Genomic DNA, 18,663 nt, shown 5'->3' with positions numbered 1-18,663 from the left:
AAAACTTCTCTCCCGGCTTCCATATTGCCTCCCCAGCCTCCGAGGGTAAAAAAATAGCGGCGACCTGGAGTGAGGGCCTTTTATTCCGGGGCGGGGAAGGATTTCTTGGGCTTCATTTCGTGTGCTCTGGAAAGAGGAGAAGATGTTGCTCGTCCGATCTCTTGGCGGATGATGCCTCCATGGTTTCACGGGAGTGTGAATATGGGTCTAGAATGTTAATCTCTGTGGATATTCGTCCTAAAAAATCGGGCTGTAACGTTTGTGACTTTCTTCGCGGAAGTGTTTATTTACAATGAAATTGACGACGTGGGAAAAATTATCATCGGGTGAAACTCGTCGATCCCTGCACCAGTAGGTGCCAAACTGACGGTGTTTTGATATGGCGGTGAAGCAGAATACTACCGATTTTATTCCAATATTAGACTGGAATTTTCGATGTGTTTCAAGCCGATAACGTACCTAAGTTAGACGAATGGTTAAATGAGCTGATATTAGAAGGCCGTGAATCAAGTTAGATTTTTTGAGAAATATTGACCTTAGTATAAGTAGACTTTTTGCCCATTTACTCATAACTATGGAGCTTAAGCCAAATATTGATATAATAGGCGAGCGCAAAGCACATCTCTTAATGAAGTAGTCTCGGGTCATCCACCGGGTCAAGGGTTCCATGGAACCCCTGACCCGGTGGAAGACCCGAGAAAACTTCATCAAGCAAATACACCGGGAAAGCACCGGATCTTACTTCACATCTCTTAATTTGGCGCTCAAGTCAAGCGATGAATTCAGGTGGGCATATAGTATTTCAGGCGCCAAGTAGGATGAATGTTTTGCTCAAAATATCGCCATAATAGCTTATTTCGATTGTTAGTTATTATCCCTTCAATAAAAATTATTTCATATTGGTGATTACTTGCAATGGAAGAGTTTGTTCTTAATTTACCCCAAATAATATAGTGTAGGGTAATATGCAGAAGAAAAATAGAAAATACTGTAGTTCCTGTGTAGCACTTTACCAAGGTTAATTCCAACTGTATATCTATGTTATCTATACGTTTCCGTAGCAATTTACCTATTACTGTTTGTTTTAATGAAGAGGAAATTACGGTCTCTTGATAAGCACAGTATGCCATCAAGTATATGTAAATTTAATAAGTTTACTGGAGTGGAATTCATCATAATGTTTAGATTATTTGAGATTATCAATGATAAATAGAAATATCTATCAATATTTCTGACTGAAAAATGTAGTAACTTTACTGCTAAGGATTTCCAGTATAAATGCACATGAATTAGCCAAATTAAAAAAAAGAGTTTATCTCACCCGAAGCAACTCGCTATGCATGGGCTTATCACTGTTAGCCAAACGATTAGTTTTTGAAAATTCGTCTGATTTCACTATTTTCCAATGGAGTCAACGCTTCGTCACAACAGTAGCTGCCGCAGTTTGACAGACTTCAATTAACTAATGTCGGAAATTATGAAAGGTTGTCCTCTTTATACCTTCATCCTCATTTTAAATCATCAATGAACTTTGCGAAAGAGTTAAGAGTACTACGGAGGATTTTGCCAATTGGATGATTAATGAAATTAAAATCTAAAATAGTCTAAATTCTTGCCCATCGAATTCAGATTGATTTTTAAAAGCGAGGAGATTTTTACAGCGGGACTTACACCTAGTGATCGCTTCCAAAATCAATTTTGTGGAGAATAATTATTGGTAGAGAAAGGGAAAGGAGGGAAATACAATCTTCCCGTTAGCTCAATCTAGAAAGTTAAAGTTAGGTTAAACGAGTGATATCACGTTAACTCCTCGGATAAAAAAACCCAGTGATACAACTAGGGTGGTCGCTAATTTGGCGAAGTATTAGACTAATGAGAGAAATATGTCGAGTTCCCCTGTTGACCTGATTGAAACCCGTTTAAAATCAAATCATTACGATTCTCAGGTTTTTTGGGATTCATGAGAGACAAGGAAATGAAAAACCAACCTCACTATCGTAAATATGTGAGTTTTATGTGCTTTAGACATTTTTTACGGTTTGACTTGCATTCTCACTTACTAAACCTTTTGGTTTTTCACTGGCGATAAAGAAAAACGATAGAACTGAAATAGGAAATGGGCGAAGAAAAAATCTGTAAACATTACGGTGAAGTGACCTTGACGACGTAAAGGACCAGAAATTAAATACTATTCCATGCAAACTGAAATAATTAGTATACAAGCGTGTGCTACTACAGCTGCTATGGACGAAGTAGATGATAGAACGCGTAGATGTTTGGGTAGAGCACAGAGAGAGAGAGTGAGAGAGATGGTAATAGGAGCAGTTGATAGTAATGGCGGGTCCTTCCACCCGTGGGGATAGGGATAGATGCCACGTTGATTAACACATTGTACAAATTCTCATTCGCCACCAACGGGGCAGCGGGGAGGTCCGCCCAACAAGCGGGCGAATTGGTTATTCCACGCCACGCAGATAGCAGTTCCATTTGCGCCAAAAAACATTCGTTCAAAAAGCGAATCCAGCGATTGACCAGGAAAATAGGCGCCAATCCAGGCGAAAGCGCTATGCTTTGATATAGTTGTCACCCGCAAAAAAAACTATCAACGGTGACGTGGGCATCACAGCTAATAGTGTGACATTTATTTTTAAATTCACGTGAAAAAAGTGAGAGGGAGAGACTAATATTTCTCATTCTGGTTTTCTTCTGCGTTTGTACGTTTTCAAGGAAAGTTTGCAAGGGGAATTTTCCTCCAAGCATCGAGAAAAAGTTTTTTCCTTGAAATTAGAAAAGCGTTGATCATTCATAAATACCATGACGACCTCAGGGCAAAGTGTATAAACAGTTGCAAAAGTGGCTGGTCAAGTGATTTGTTGGCCGTTCCATATGTGGGCCTAACGCGCGGCAGGCGTCTTAGGGCCCATACTCGAGGGCGGCGCTGTGCTATATACGTAGTACTGAGTACACCGCACCTCACGAAAACAACTTTATAATCATCAAATAATTGCAAAATAGTGCGATGCACATGTAGATACTTAACTGCCCACTCACCAGATGACCCGTCACTGTCTACTTTCATCACTTCGGTGGAAGCATGAATGAAAATTCGAATACGAAGCTGTTTGCAAGTATTAAGGACTTTGTTTTTTACTTTATTTTCACCTATACATGACGGTAAAATATTCTACTAAATGAATGCCCTTCAATAAAAATATGTTTTCAGAGTCGGAACAAATCTCCAAATGAATGCATTGTATCTCGGAATAGGAAGTGAGACAAGTTTACGTCTAGTCTCTCTTGTAATTGGTGAACTTCCCATTGAAACTTATTTCCAACAAATATAACTCTAATCTTATCTACCTTTGGCAGGCAAGTGATGTCGACGGATTTAGGGCGATGATTAGCTTCGGGTGCCTTTTCAAGGCATAATTCGTCACACGGCAGGAAAACTACGGAAATTCATTACTTATATTCACACCACCAATTCTTAGGGCAGTTTTCGGACCTGCGATCTTCGATTAACTGTAGCTGTCCCACTCGCTTTAATCCGTACTAAAATTGTTGACGGGAAAAAATACATTTATCATGAATAGAATAAAGAGTACGCTCGTACGAATAATTTCTTCCGTTTCAGTCGTGCTCCAAGACAAAGCAACTGATGAAAATATAAATAAAAAAGGGCGCCGTATCAGGAAACAAAATGTTCACAGGGAACGGGAATCTCACGTAGACAGAATTCCGGGATCTGAGAATAATTCCAGAGGATATTCTCCGGCGAAAGCTGTTGGATTCGCATATTCCGAACACGAACACGCCTGACTGCACACCTCGGATTCACGAACACAGTAACGACTGCTGAATAAAAAAATAAACGAGGAGAAAAATAATGCGCAAATGAGTATTTCTGAGCGAATATTCCAGCGAAATTTCGTCACGAGACTCGTCGGAGGAGGAAAAAACTTCCTTCTTTTCAAGCGATCACGGCTGACTTCCCCTTTTTGCTTCGAAGAAATTATATTGAACCCCTGCTTTAATTTCCAGAGGAATGGCATTCGATTGTGTTCCGGAAGGAGGGGGGATTTTATCCGGGGGGTCCCGGAGCGGGTAATGAAGTGTAAATTCATGAGTAAACATTGTTTGCGGAGGTAATTACAGTGTCCGACCAGGCGATCGCGAGCAGTTGCCGGGCTTTACTACAGAATTGGAGCAAGTTATTTTTGAAACAAAGGAAGTAAGAGGGGTTTGGGAGGAGTAGGCGGGTACGTCAAAGTGGTAGCTGGGGTGGGGAAAACAACTCTCTGGTCGCAAGGGCGGAGAGGGACGTAAAATGTACGCATTTTGGGTAAATGACACCTTTATAGATACACGCATCACTGTCAGCGGCTAGTATTTGTCGTACTTGATTATGAATTCGGCAGTAAGATCACGAAGTCGCCAACCGATGGAAAAGACATTTGCCTTTCATTAACCCAGATTTTTGAACAAATCAAAAGACTCAATAACACATAAAGATATGGCAGTAATTTATTTTCCTTTATTAACAGTCAATGCTACTAAAACCTACTCTAATGCCTTATGACGAAAAGAACATTTGGGTAGTCAGGTTCACAAAAAGGTGGATTATTCACTCAACTTGTTCGGAAAATTTATATTAATAAAAGGAAAGATGCAAAAATATTCAATACATTTTTTAAGTAGCCGTATCGTATACATACACGCTTCCAACATATTTATCATTTTTACACTACTTAATATAATTTCGCCTGGAAAATGTTTCCTTGTTGGGTTGCTTTCATCTAGGTTCTTCCATTTTACGGTGGGGTACAAATTCCAATAGTTAAGGGATTTATGGATTAAAAATGTATGGAAAAATGGATCATACTGGTTTATAAAAAAATAAACGGGTCAATCTGCTATACACTTAATTCCTGTAAGTTTATTATCATGATATTCCCTACCGTGGTACGATAGAGCTAATAATACATTTTCAAATTCACTGCTAGAGAGACATCCTTCCAATTTATGCAAGAGCTTCAATCCGTAATTTAACCTTCACTCCATCGAGTGATTCTCAGCCTAGCTGCTCTAATATTTTGGATACGCTAATAAGTTTACCATTACAACGGTTTACAAACCTATCTCCTCTACGCTGCACGCGATTCCATTGGGCAATCCATCCAACTTCCTAAGGATCACATATACTTGCAGCATATTTCGAAATTAGGCCTTACCAACGGCAGATAACATTTCTCGTTGGCTTTTCATCACATTTACCAAGTACGTAATCTTCTAATAAATCCTAATTTTTTGTTAGCTTGTCCACACATGTATGTGTTTCACCCAGGACAAATCGTGAGTGAGGGTCACATCTAGGTATTTAATTTAGTGTACACATTCCATTTCCATGTTCCCAATGCAGTAGGCGGGGAATTGCTCTTTTTCCAAAAACTTATCACCACGCACGTTTTTAAGTTTAATTTTAATTGCAAAGTTTCGCACCAGCTCTGGATACCATTAAGGCCATTTGATAAAGCTGCTGTGTCCTCAGGAGGACGGATATCATGGTAAACCACTGCATCGGAAGGAAAAAATCATATCTAACTGGTGACTACGGAGTCAATGCCATTAACGTAAAGTAAGAATAAAAGAGGCCCGGTACCTTCTACTGTATTTGAGCTAACTCCATCTATCACTTCACTTTATACCCGGCCATTCAAAAAGTTTTAAATCCAACCCCGGATATTTTTACCTGCGTCATATTCTTCTCGTAGCTTTGCGAGTATTTTTCCATGAGGTACTTTGTCGAAGGCTTTCTTATAATCTAGAAAAATCGCGTCCATTGGAAAATTACCATCTCCCGAAATAAGAATGTCACGAACAAAAAGGGCAAGTTGTGCCTCGCAGGATCTACTTTTTCGGAAGCCGAGCTAATTTTTCATTCATAACTTCTGATAATCAAAGAATCTCACAATCTTCGAGATGGTGCGGGGGCTAACGTACTGGCTTCCCACCCAGGGGGCGCGGGTTCAAATCCCAGCGGTGTTGAATATTTTTCAGAGGTACTTGAGGTGCTTTGTGGTGGGCACTTTGAGTGAGTACGCCATCCGTCGGATGGGACGTTAAACTGCGGATCCCTTGGCGCCTTTCGTAAAGAGTAGGCTAATGCCGACGCCGGGTTTCTCTCCACCCCTCATCATTTCCTGTCCATCCCCTATGGCGCAGAAGACCTCAGCTGTCGGTCGCCTCCCTTAAAAACTACTACTGATAAACCACCATTGCCCAAAAAGATGAACGGACGAATTAATATAACTAGTCATATCTAAGAACTGCTATTTTTCAACAAGATTTCATATTTCAGTGAAGGGTTTAAAACAAAGGTTCCTTTGTAAATAAATCCGTCCCAGTAAGTAACCTTCAAGGTAATGAATTAAGTCCCCATCCAACAATAATGCGCTCACCAGCAATGAAAACGAACGTACTCAGAGAAGCAGAAAAGTTTTCATTGTATGTCCTTGGGTACATACACATTATCGCGCAAAATTTCTTAAATTTCTATATTAAAAGCAATGCATAAGTCATAGCAAGTCTATAAGCGAATCAAATCGTATTTTAGGCGCTCAAAGAAATATGAATAATTTAAATTGTTACTTTATTAGAATGCGACCGTACTTTAGAAGATAATTTTGTGGAATAGAAGCATTTCATTTTCCTTTGCCTCACAGGCATATTTACAAATAAATCGAAGGAATGTGCACCAAGAGAAGCAGACATAATGGACAGTGCTTATGACATGAAACTGAACTAAAAGGCGTTAATTACCGTAGGATAAGTGCTGACCAGCATTAGAAATCAATATCGCGATAGCTAACATTTGCTAGTTTACGTATGAACATATTTGATTAAAATGCCGCAACACCCCGCCCTCCACATGGATTCCGCACATTGCCCACGCTAATGACCCGCGGCGACCCGATACTCCCACGTCGATATCGCAATATCTCCTCGGGGCGGCGATGCATCGATTGATCGGCTTCCTCACGTCGAGCATCGCAATCCGATATCGAAGCGCATATCGCACGAGGGCGACTCCGACCACCGAACAGAAGGATCGAATCCGAGCCGTGAGCAATCAGGGCCTCCGAGGTGAGATGAGATGTGGCCGTCATTTTTTTTCAATCCCTCGTCTCTCGACCGCGGAGGAAAAGGATTGGTGCAAATTAATAGAAAAAAGGGAAGGGGTAAACTTGACTCTGCCAGCTGTCGCCCACATAATACCTCCCGGGTCATAATACGGAGACCTCGGGTCAGATTACGAAATCACAGCCTGTCCAAGGGAGAAAAAGGAGGACGAATGGAAAAAGTTCCGTGGGGCCATTGTTAAGGTTGTTCCCTTCATCGGGCGTGTTGGCAGGTCTGATGGAAGGTCGGGTGTCGGCGGCATTGTCTGGGTCGCCAAAGGGGGTGACGGGCTGAGTCGGAGAAAAGAGAACTTCGGGGGACGATAGGAGATGGTGCGGGCATCGGTTGGGAGTACCAATCTGCACGTTAGGGTGAGTTCGACCCCGAATCAGTAAGAGAGGAAGGGATGGGGATTTGGGGTGAAATCCCAGACGAAGAATACGAGAAGACATAAAAAAGACGGGAAGAAGGGGTGGGAATTAAAATGAGAGGAATGGGAGAAAAAGGGCGCATGATTTCACCCCAACCAAATCTTTCTCGTCGCCGGATTTCTACTCTTATTTTAATGAGGTGTGTAGCTTTGTGTGCTCGTGCTTTTGGGCTGGCGGGGCGTATCAAGGAGACATCTTCCTGCGCGGTGAAATGGAGGAGGGGGTGGGTGGAGAGGGGAGGGGGAGCGAAAGGGGGAATCGTTCCGCCGAAATCCCGAGTTACAGTACTGTAATCGCGCATTGCCAATAGCCCCTCTGGGAAGAGTTTGGCCATAGTCGCCATTTTGAGATGAAATCAAATGCTGGAACACTAGCGCGGCCTACATCTGCTACGGAAGCGAGAATTGCTATCGCCAATTTTCACGTTGGAGTAGTATTAGGAAGTGAATCGGTTTAACGAAAGCTTTCAAAAGACACTCACCCAAATACATGTTCACCAGAGATACTGATAAACACTGATATTTTTATACTCTTCTAGCAATGAACATTCTAGTTTTTGTATTATTAGAATGTCTTTAGGAATTGATTTCCACCAAAAGGAAGCACAATTTTCCCGAAAATTAGCCAATTCAGTTACGATTGATCTGAATTTCTCTGAATAATTGTTATAAGGGCTCTAGCATGTTGTTTCGAAAGAATCGCAAAAGAGGAATTCTCTGTTAATTAAAAAAGGTCACTGGTATCTGGGCCACATCTAAAATTTTCAAGTAGGAATCAAGGAAAGTATGCCTGCCTAAATGTCTTATTAATCACGGAAACCGCTGCCACACACCGTGAATGATTAAAAAAAATAAAGAATATACATTTACCTATCACGTTGCCAAAAGTTGGTCAGGGCCCGAGTTTAAATCAACTTCCAACCCTTTTCAGAGGTTTCCTCACGGCAGAGAAAGAGGCTCATTTCCATGGAAGTGTCGTTTCTTGCTTCTGGAGTTTACTCGAAAATAATAAAACGAGCTGGAATCATGCTCATTGAGATTTGAACCACTCAAACTAAGATGCCACGCTCACTCTGCTCCATATCACCCCTTTAAGTTTAAGGAAAGAGCTTCGTATTTGCCAATTTACAATCACATCATTCTAATGTTTGAAATAATATCTTGATAATAAACACATAATAAAATGCAATTCTGCTACATTCATTGCTTATGTTTTTATGTTGTTCAGATAACAACAACTAATGAAACTCTTTTCTTTAAATAGAAAAAAGAGAAAAACTGCTCAAATTTACTTTTTCCTTTATTTTACTCATTTTCGCGTGAATAACTCAAAGTCCTGCTCCATATGATTCTCCCGGGGTGCGAACGATTTAATTCGCTAAAAGTGAACTTTTACTCCACGAATACAAACACCATAATAGCGAATGCAGATGAAATGAGAAAGTTTCAGTAGGGAGGGGAAATAATTAAACTAAAGATTGAACGCCAAGGGTACACGGAAGGTAAATGTGATGGATAGGAGAACACAAGAGAACTAAATTCAAGTCAAATATATCCCCAAGAAAGATTTTTTTTACGATGACAAAATAGATGAAAAGATGCCGATGCTTTAAACAAGTTCTGCAAGTCGAAAGACCCGGTGTTTAAGTCACGGTAAAGGAAATATATTTACGCTTGTGATCTGCTTGATTCGCCTTCCCCATCACTCCTGCGTTTGCCCTTAATATGCATTCCCATCCATTTTCCTTGCATCTATTTCCATGCGAATAAATATTTGCTCACCGTATGGTGAGATTAAGTGTTTATACATTATACAAATGTCATGTTTATATATATATATATATATATATATATATATATATATATATATATATATATATACACACATATATGTGTGTGTGTGTGTGTGCGTGCTTGTGTGGGTATGTGTGTGTGAGGGTCGCGGTAGTCCAGTGGGTAGGGCGTTGGACTACTGACCGGAGGATCTCGGGTTCGATTCGCGGTCAAGTCTCTGGGCAATTGTAGCTCCACCCAAGCTATGCGATTTTTCGGGTACCACATTATCCTGGGAAACCATAACCGGCACAGGGAAAGGAACTGCCCCCCCTACGCTGATGTGTGAATTTCACACGCCGTCGGGCTTACTACTGGTTTGGAATAGGGTGAACTCTACCATCACCTACCAAACCAGACGATATACATAAACGAGGCCCACACACAGTTCAATAGGAAATTTTACGCTAAAGCCAGGGAACTCAAAAGAGCAGGAAAATTCGAATATCTTTGGATACGAGGAGGAAGGATTTACACGAGAATAAGTGACGGGGGAACGAAATGTGATTACCTGTTTCGAAGATCTCAGTAAATTCACATAAATGCCTAACTCCACAGAAATGTTAAAAATGTGCCATGTAAACGCACAGTCATTATTCAGACACCTTGATGAGTTTCGGGACTACTTTTTTGCTCGAAATTATCATGTCATTGCTGTTTCTGAAAGTTGGCTTAACAAAAACATCTCCTCGGAATCCGTCCAACTAAGTAATTACAACATTCTGCGAAATAACAGACCAGGAAGAGTTGGTAATGGTGTTTGTGTGCACTTGCAAGAGAGCTAATCATTTAAATTGTTGTTAAAGTCTGATGGCTTCGCCCAGAATATATTTTCATTGAAATAGCTGGAAAGGAGGGTAAAATATTGCTTTGTGTCGTGCACAAACCCCCCAAAACAGGCTATATGCCTGAAGACTTTGAGCCTTCTCTGATCCGTCTTCTTCCTAGCTACAAAGGCGTGATTCTGTGTGGTGACTTTAACATTGAAATCATGAAGAAAACGCACAATAGCACCTATCTCAGCGACCTAATATTTAGTTGTAACCTATTCCTCATTCCCTACCAGCCCACCCATAGTCTTGTGAATAGCTGTAACCTCCTAGACCTCTTTATTGTCGACGACATGTCCAAAGTTGAAGAGTATGGACAGCTCCCTATCTCTTTTTTGTCTGAACACGACCTAGTTTTCATTAAATATAGGTTTAAACTGCCAACTTATAAACCTAATTACATGTGTTTTCGTGATTTCAAGAATTTTGATTTGTCCAAATTTGCAGCAGACTCACTTGAAACTAACCTAAGTGAACTTTTCAACACATACCTGGTGGATAAAAAAATTAATATGTTAAATACAATACTCATGCAACTCTTTGATACACATGCGCGAAAAAAAAGTTATTCAGCCAAAACATCAACCAGAAATACCAACAGGCGGTAGAGGAAATCATGAAGGAAGGTAAAGAGCTAAGTACTATCGAAGAAAAATGGGAAAGTTTCTAGAAAGGGTTGTCTAAAGCCGCAAAAGTCAATATTGGAACCATTAACGCTAAAAGGACTAGGAAACCATGGGTCACGGATGAGATGATTACAAAGATGGATGAGCGGCGAAAATGGAAGAATGTAAATACAGAATTAGGCAAAATGAAGTACAAAGAATTGAACAATAAATTGAGGCGGGCAACAAATAAAGCAAAAGAAGCATGGTGGAAGACGCAGTGCGAAGATATGGAAAGTCTGCAGAGGAAGGGTGAAATCGGTGCGCTGTACAGCAAAGTTAAATCTTTATCGGGAAGTAAGAAAGGGAGATCTATGCTAACAGCGAGAGATAAGTCGGGTAAGGTAATGGTTGACACAGGTAAGATCCAAGAGAGATGGAAGGAGTATATAGAAGAACTGCACAGTAAAGAACTTCGACCAACAAAGTTAGACATTGAAAAGGAATATGACGTAGATGAAGATAGCTTAGGTCCAGGCATACTAGACGATGAGATAGAAAGGGCATTAAGGGAGATGAAACTAAATAAGGCCGTGGGGTTGATAATATTCCCGCGGAACTACTGAAATGTTTACGAAAATGTGGGAGGAAAAGGCTATGTGGGCTGATTCGTAGTATTTATGAGGAAGGAATCTGGCCGGAAGACTTTGTGAGATCCGTTTTATTTCCTATTCCGAAAAAGGTAAAGGCTACATCATGTGAGGACTATAGGACAATAAGTTTGATATTCCACGCAGCTAAACTTGTTCTCAGGATAATAAAGAACAGGATGGAGAGTAGGGCGAATGATTACTTTAGGCATGATCAGTTTGGGTTTAGGAAGGGGAGAGGTACGCGTAATGCCATTGCAGTAATGAGATTATTAATCGAGAGAAATATAGAACACAACCAGGAGGTATTTGCCTGTTTCGTAGCTTTTGAAAAAGCGTTTGATAGAGTGAACTGGGAAAAAATAATGAGTATTCTGCAGAAAATAGGAATGGATTGGAGGGAAAGGAGGCTAATCCGCAACCTGTAAATGTCTCAGACTGCTCAGGTGCGGGTGGGAAACGGGGAGTCCGGATGGGCAGTGTTAGGAAGAGGTGTAAGGCAGGGTTGCCCATTATCAACGCTGCTGTTCAACCTGTATGAAGAGGAAATGATCAAAGAGGCGGGGGAAGAACTGGATGTAGGAATGAAAGTGGGCGGGGAATTCATAAAATCAGGTAGGTTTGCTGATGACCAAGCTTTAATTTGTCAGTCAGCCAAGGGTTTGCAAGCACTGCTGAGTGAATTGGTCATTCAGTGCGACAGGTATGGGATGAGAATTAATATTAATAAAACAAAGGTTACGCGATTTTCTAGAAAGAAAAAGGCTAAGTTAAACATTAAAATAGGAGGGCAAAGACTAGAGCAGGCAGAACAGTTTACATATCTCGGAAGTGTTTTGGACCAAAACGGTCAAAGTAGCAGGGACATAAGGAGAAGAATTGCGCTAAGCAAAGAGGCCTTTACAAGGAGGAGGGAGCTGATGAGAGGGATGTTGAGTAAGGACGTTAAGAAAAGACTCGTAAAAACTAGTCTTGTTAGATTAGGAATGTGGAATTTTAGGACAATGATGAGAACAGGGGAATTGGAGAATGTTAAGCGAGAGATGGAAAGGGGAAATCTAGTTTACATGTGTGAGATGGAAGAATAGCGAGGATATTGGAGTTATAATTATAGAATAATATAATGCGGCGGGGACGAGAGCCAACGGGAGGTTGTCATAAAATTGAATAAAGAGATAGGAAGAAGCGTAGTCAACATAGAACAGGTAAAGGATAGAATATTGCTAGGAGAGATGAAAGCAGAACCGACGACCTTGGTTATTATTCAGGTATACATGCCACCGAGCAACCATAAGAAAGAAGAGGTCGATAGAATATAAGAACAGTTTGAGGACATAAATGCGTGTATTCCCGCAGGGAAACCTTTGAGAGTGATGGGGGATTGAAATGTGACGTTAGGCGACGTAAGAGATGGTGATGTGTTTGGGGAATATGGTTTGGGCACGAGGAAAGACGGCGGGGAGAATGCAGTTGAGTTCCACAGGAGACAGGGGTTAGTCATCACCAATACTTAGTTTAGACACCACAAAAGACGCAGGTATACATGGAAAATTCCAGGTGGCTCAAAAGGTATCAGCTAGATTATATTTAGGTTAGACACAGGTTTAGGAACAGTGTCATAAATTTCTACAGCTTCCCGGGAGGGGATGCGGACTCTGACCACAATTAGTTGTTATGAAACGTAGCGTCCGTTTCAAAAAGATAAGGCAGGGGCGGCGAGTTAGAAAATTGAATGTATAAGCATTAAATGGTTTGAAAAGGAAGCAGTACGTCAGAGAAATCATAGAGGATGGTAAAGAGCTAAGTACTATGGAAGAAAAATGGGAAAGGATCAAGAAAGGGTTATTGATAGCCGCAAAAGACACTATTGGAACCGTTAACGTTAAAAGGATTAGAAAACCGTGGATCACGGATGAGATGATAACAAAGATGGATTAGCAGAGAAATTGGAAGAATGTACATACAGAGTGAAGCAAAATGGAGTACATGGAGTCGAGCAATAAATTGAAGCGGGCAACAAATAAAGCAAAGATGCATGGTGGAAGACGCAGGGGGAGGAATGGAAAGTTTGCAGAGAATATTGTCGGGGTGAGGGGGCGCTAAATGGTGTTGGATCTCAAGAGGGTTGTGAGATTGGCGGATCGCCTGTATGCGATAGATGGGCACTGGGGTAGCAAGGATGAGGTCGCATTATTGTTGGGTGAAATAGGAAACAGTTCTTCAAGAAAGCTTTTCAGTCTGGTTGATCCAGGGAAATAGGCGGTGCAAAGGTTGAATCCTGCGTCAGATCTGGGCTTGTTTTATGTGCTCTGTGTGGTTGGGTGGATCGGTGGTTTTTATTTTTAGGAGCTTTTCCGGGTAACCGCATTTTTGGAGTACACGGTGTATATTGACGAGGTTTTTTCTTATGGTGGCTGTGGTGTTGCAAATTCGGTGTCCGCGAATAGAGAAAGAGTTAGGAATCGAGCTTTTGTTGTGTTGAGGATAACGGCTTGTGTGGTGTACGTATTGCTGATGGTTAGTGGCTTTGATGTGCACTGAAGTGGTGAATTTTTTGTTTTGAAGTGACATGCCATCCAGGAGGTAACCTTGATGAGCGAAGCACGCGTTGATTTGTTCAAAAAGGTTGTAGAAACCTTATCTCAGCATATTTGCTTTATTCTATCGATGACACCTGTAATTTCCTTCTTAAGAGCTTCCATGGTCCTTGGTGGCAGAATGGCGCAGGAATTCTGGAATGGTAAGGGAGAAACACTCTGTGATGGAAATGTTGTGGGAATTTTCGTGTGAAGGGTTAGGAAGAGAAGAGAGTGAGGCTTAATTACAGGAGTAATGGTGATTGTTTATACGTTCTAACTACGGGGCAATGCATTCGACCATGTAAAATGAAGAGCAATGGAACTACCTCAGAAGATAGCTAAAATATTTGGAGAAGGAAGTAGTGTGGAAACGAGGTGATGAATGAGGCCATTTGGGGAGAGGGGAGTAGAGCTGATAGGCAGACATGGTGGGCGGTTGCAGGTAGGGTAAAGATGAGGAAATTAACCAGAGGGGGCGCCAAAGGGTCGGTGGATCTCAAAATTTTTCTGAGATTGGCGAGTCATTAGTATGCGAGAGAGGGTCAATAGGGAAATAAGGATGAGGTAGCAAAATTATCTTGTAAAATAGGAAAAAGTTCTTCAATAAATTTTTCCAATCTGTAGGTTCCTGGGAAATAGGTAGTACAAAGTTTAAATTCTGCGTCAGATAAGGGGTTATCATTAAGAACGGACAGTATCAACTTTGCACTGGATACCTAATGGAAATGTGCTACTCTCTGTTCTTTATAATGTACATATTCCACCATATCACGCCTGAAACTACTAAATTTGTAGATATTTGGTTGTTATTATTTGATGTATGAGGTCGGGTGGAGCAGTGGAAACCATTTTGTTGAAGCTTTTCTGGGTAACCACGTTTGGGAAGTGTATTGTGTAGATTGTGGAGATATTTGTCGAGGTTTGATGTGGTGATGCAAATCTGATGTTTGCGGATAGAGAGAGAGAGAGTTGGGAATCAAGCGTTTGGTGTGGTGAGGAAGACAGCTGGTCAAATGTAGGTATTTCTGATGGGTAGTGCCTCTTTTATGCAATGAAGTGGTGAATTTTCTGTTGTTGTGAGATGACTGTGCCATGAAATGTGATGGTGGAGTCTGAAATGAATTTGAAGAAGTGAATTTAACTGTGACAGAAGAATTGAAGTACGATAAGAAATTATTGAGGGACTCCCGAGAATAAAAATATCGTCTATGTAGTGGACCCAGAAAAGAGGTTGGAAGGGTTGCTGTGAAAGGAAAGTCTCTTCAAGGTGGCCCATGAAGAAATTGGCGAATGACGGCGCCAGCCTCGTGTCCACCGCTGTTCCTTTGGTTTGTAAATAAAAATAACTTTGGAACGACACTGAGTTTTTCGTAAGGATGAAAGTGGCTGTACTGAGCAGAAATTCGGTCCAAGGATGCTGAGGGGGTGGAATATGTAGAGAGGGATGATGTCGGAGAGAGGATAAGCCTTCTGCATGGGGAAGAGAGGTAGAGGGGGAAGTAACGTCAATGGTGTCCATGAGTAGGTTTGAGGTGGAGGAAACGTTTAATGAAAGAGTTAAAACGATGGAGAAAGTGGTACGCGCCTTTTAAGAAGGAAGGCGAGGAGAGTTCATAATGTTATAGGTGGAGGTAAAAAAATGCGGAGATTAATTTGGTGGGGGATTTGAAATTGGAAACTATACGAGTAGGGCGACAGGGAATGTCGAGGGTGTGTACTTTTAGGAGGAGATATAAGTGGGATGTTCAAGGTTTGGGTGTGAGAGTGGGGACATGCCTAGGGAGGAGATGCCTTCATCTGGTTCAAATTGGAGGAGGGGAGACTGATTCTCTGATTGGAAAGAGGGTATCGGGTCTTTGGTGAGAGTGATACCTGTATAAGTAGATGTATCATTGAGATGAGCAACGGCTATGAAAATGTAATCTTTGATGCTTAAATGTACAACCGAGGAACCTTAATAAGCGGTAGTGACTACGATTTTGGGGTTGCAATGTAGATTTTTTAGGGTTTTACGTTCTTACATTTATGTAAATGTAAGTATGAAAATCGATAAAAACTAACAATCTTTATCGATCAGGTTTACCTTAGTGAATTAAGAAGGAACTTGGTAATTTATAAATATTTGCGAATTAAAATTTGAACACTGTGATGAATTTTATAACTTTTTAACCAATGTATTTTGAACCAAAAATAATGATTTCCCTTTAGTTTTATGAATTGACAAGCATGAAAAATAAGAGACCGGTTGAACGAATCAATTTCGGCAGTAATTTTTACCTATTAGTATGTTGACGAAAATTTTCAGGAGGAAAGTTTTATACAAAATAAAAAATATTTTAACCAGTAATAAGGAAAATTTAAAAATAAAAAAAACAAACCTTAAAAATAGAGTGTTATTGGACGAGATTTTTCAGAAAAGTTCATAAAATAAATTTCAATACAATGCAGAAAAATACGCATGCTGAACGTAGGGGAAAATAATATTTCATGCTCATTATCGGAAACGTAATTTATACTTCAAACGAATAGTTTAAACTATTTACCATACACTACCGATGGAGAAAATATAACGATTCTACGTAAAATACTATAATGGGCGGAAAATAAAACGAAGCGAAACGACAGTAAGATATACGCTGTAATGGAAAATCCAACGTACGCTTTTGAGTTCCGCTAACAGCGATTTGCAATCCGGAATCCGTAGGGAGGTCCAGTGGCTGCATGTCGCCCATGACAACCCTACCTGTAATAAGAAAAAGAAGGGAGATTTAGAGTAACATTTTTGAATTGTTTTAACCAGCTTTGTTAATCAAGAGTTGAGACATGAAATTATAGAAGACAAGCCTCATCAGAAAAACTTTCCAAAGACTGTCATTAACACTATAATACGAAAACATACAGGCAGAGCAGACAGAGGGCCGTCCGATCAGTACCTTAACTATGGCTAGACATACAGTATTGCTCACACACTATCCTTACACTCGCTGACAGCTGTTTCGGTCATAATCCAATCACAACAGCCACAGCATTAGCAAATGAGAGAGACGCAGGAGTCACAGATGCCAGAAGTACCGACTCCGCCACTTCACAATCTAACATAACCACAAGTTAAGGCTTCCGCATCCTCCGTATCCAACCGTACCATGAGATTTCACCTCAGCGGCTTTCATACCATTTTCGCTAACGTACATATTCAGTAATGCAGTTGCCACAATTTTTTATTTGGCGATGAATTGTTCACAAGCCACGCCATTACCGTTTACGAACAACGAACTGAACTTCACCAAGGGATCGATACAAAACTGTCGCATCGGAAACGAATATAGACATGTATTCTCATTATCGAATAACGGCAAGAGTCGCCGTCAATTTATGAAGTAGTAGATTGGGTAAGTTTGCTTTAAAACTATTTTAATAGCAATGGTAACGACTGAAAAGACAAATAAATTTGCTGATTTAAAAATTTGGTGGATTATTTGCGTTTGGTTTTGACTGAAAATGTCTAGGTTTTATAGCGTCGTTGAATTTAAGAAGTTTAGCTAATATTGGAAAACTTTGTTATGACAGAAAATGTATGCGCTTTGAAGTGCATAAACCTCTGCGAGAGTTATGAAAAGCCCTCTTTAAAGGATCGCCTTAGCCTGAATGCGGATGAAGTCATACTCTCGGAAGAGCTTTCTTCTTCCGCCTGTGATAGACTGACTATGATCGTTGAGGCGTATTTGGATCGGTGCTATAATTTCCATTGCATACCTTCGGAGGAATTTCGAAGACGCACCGCCGAACCACCGATGTTACAACCAAGTATTTCGGCCTTCGTGCATGTAAATAATTGTAATTTTTTTTTCATATTTTGAACTGCATAAATGTTTAATTTATAACATTTTGGTAGTAATAACTTGTGGGTGGGCATTATAAATGAGGAATAATACCTAGAATACATCGACAAAATTATGTATATTTCGCCTCGAACCAATAGCGTTTGCTTTCAGATGAGCAGTGCTGCGGCTTGATGTCCAGAGAGCGGGGAAGGCGAAAGGGAAGTTGGTGGGAGGGCGGAAGTGTAAAGTGCGTGCGGGCATAGGAGCTGCTCTTGGGGCCAGGGGCAGCAGACATGGGAAACGAGGGGAGAGCGAGGTGGAAGAAAAGAGAGGGGGAAGAATAGCTCGCCTCAATACAGGAAAGCTTTTCCCTGGGGCTGATGAAAGCGCGGTGATAGATTAAGGCGCTACTAGCAGAGGGAAGTGGGATGGGCGCTCGACGGTGGAGTAAGCCTGTTTGGTGTTAATCGCTTTTTCCCTCCAATTCCTCTTGGCCTCAACATCCGGGACCACGGGAGACAAATCTAATGCCGGAAAAGGGTTTACGGGCACCGGACGGGGACCTGCAAGAAAGCAAGGGGGGTAGGGGCTAAAAACCCCTCTAAAGGCGGAAGCAGTTAAGGGTTGAAAAGGTGAAGGACGCGTTACAAGAATTTGTAGCGTTGGCGGACTCCGGCGTTGCGTCATGTTCCTCTCCGTCCAATGGAGGAGCATCCTTGGAAAGACACGAGAAAGG

The sequence above is a fragment of the Hetaerina americana genome, unplaced genomic scaffold (assembly GCF_022747635.1).
Source record: "Hetaerina americana unplaced genomic scaffold, ioHetAmer1.1.p SCAF_9, whole genome shotgun sequence".
NCBI lineage: Eukaryota > Metazoa > Arthropoda > Insecta > Odonata > Calopterygidae > Hetaerina > Hetaerina americana.
Note: the sequence above shows the minus strand (reverse complement) of the source record.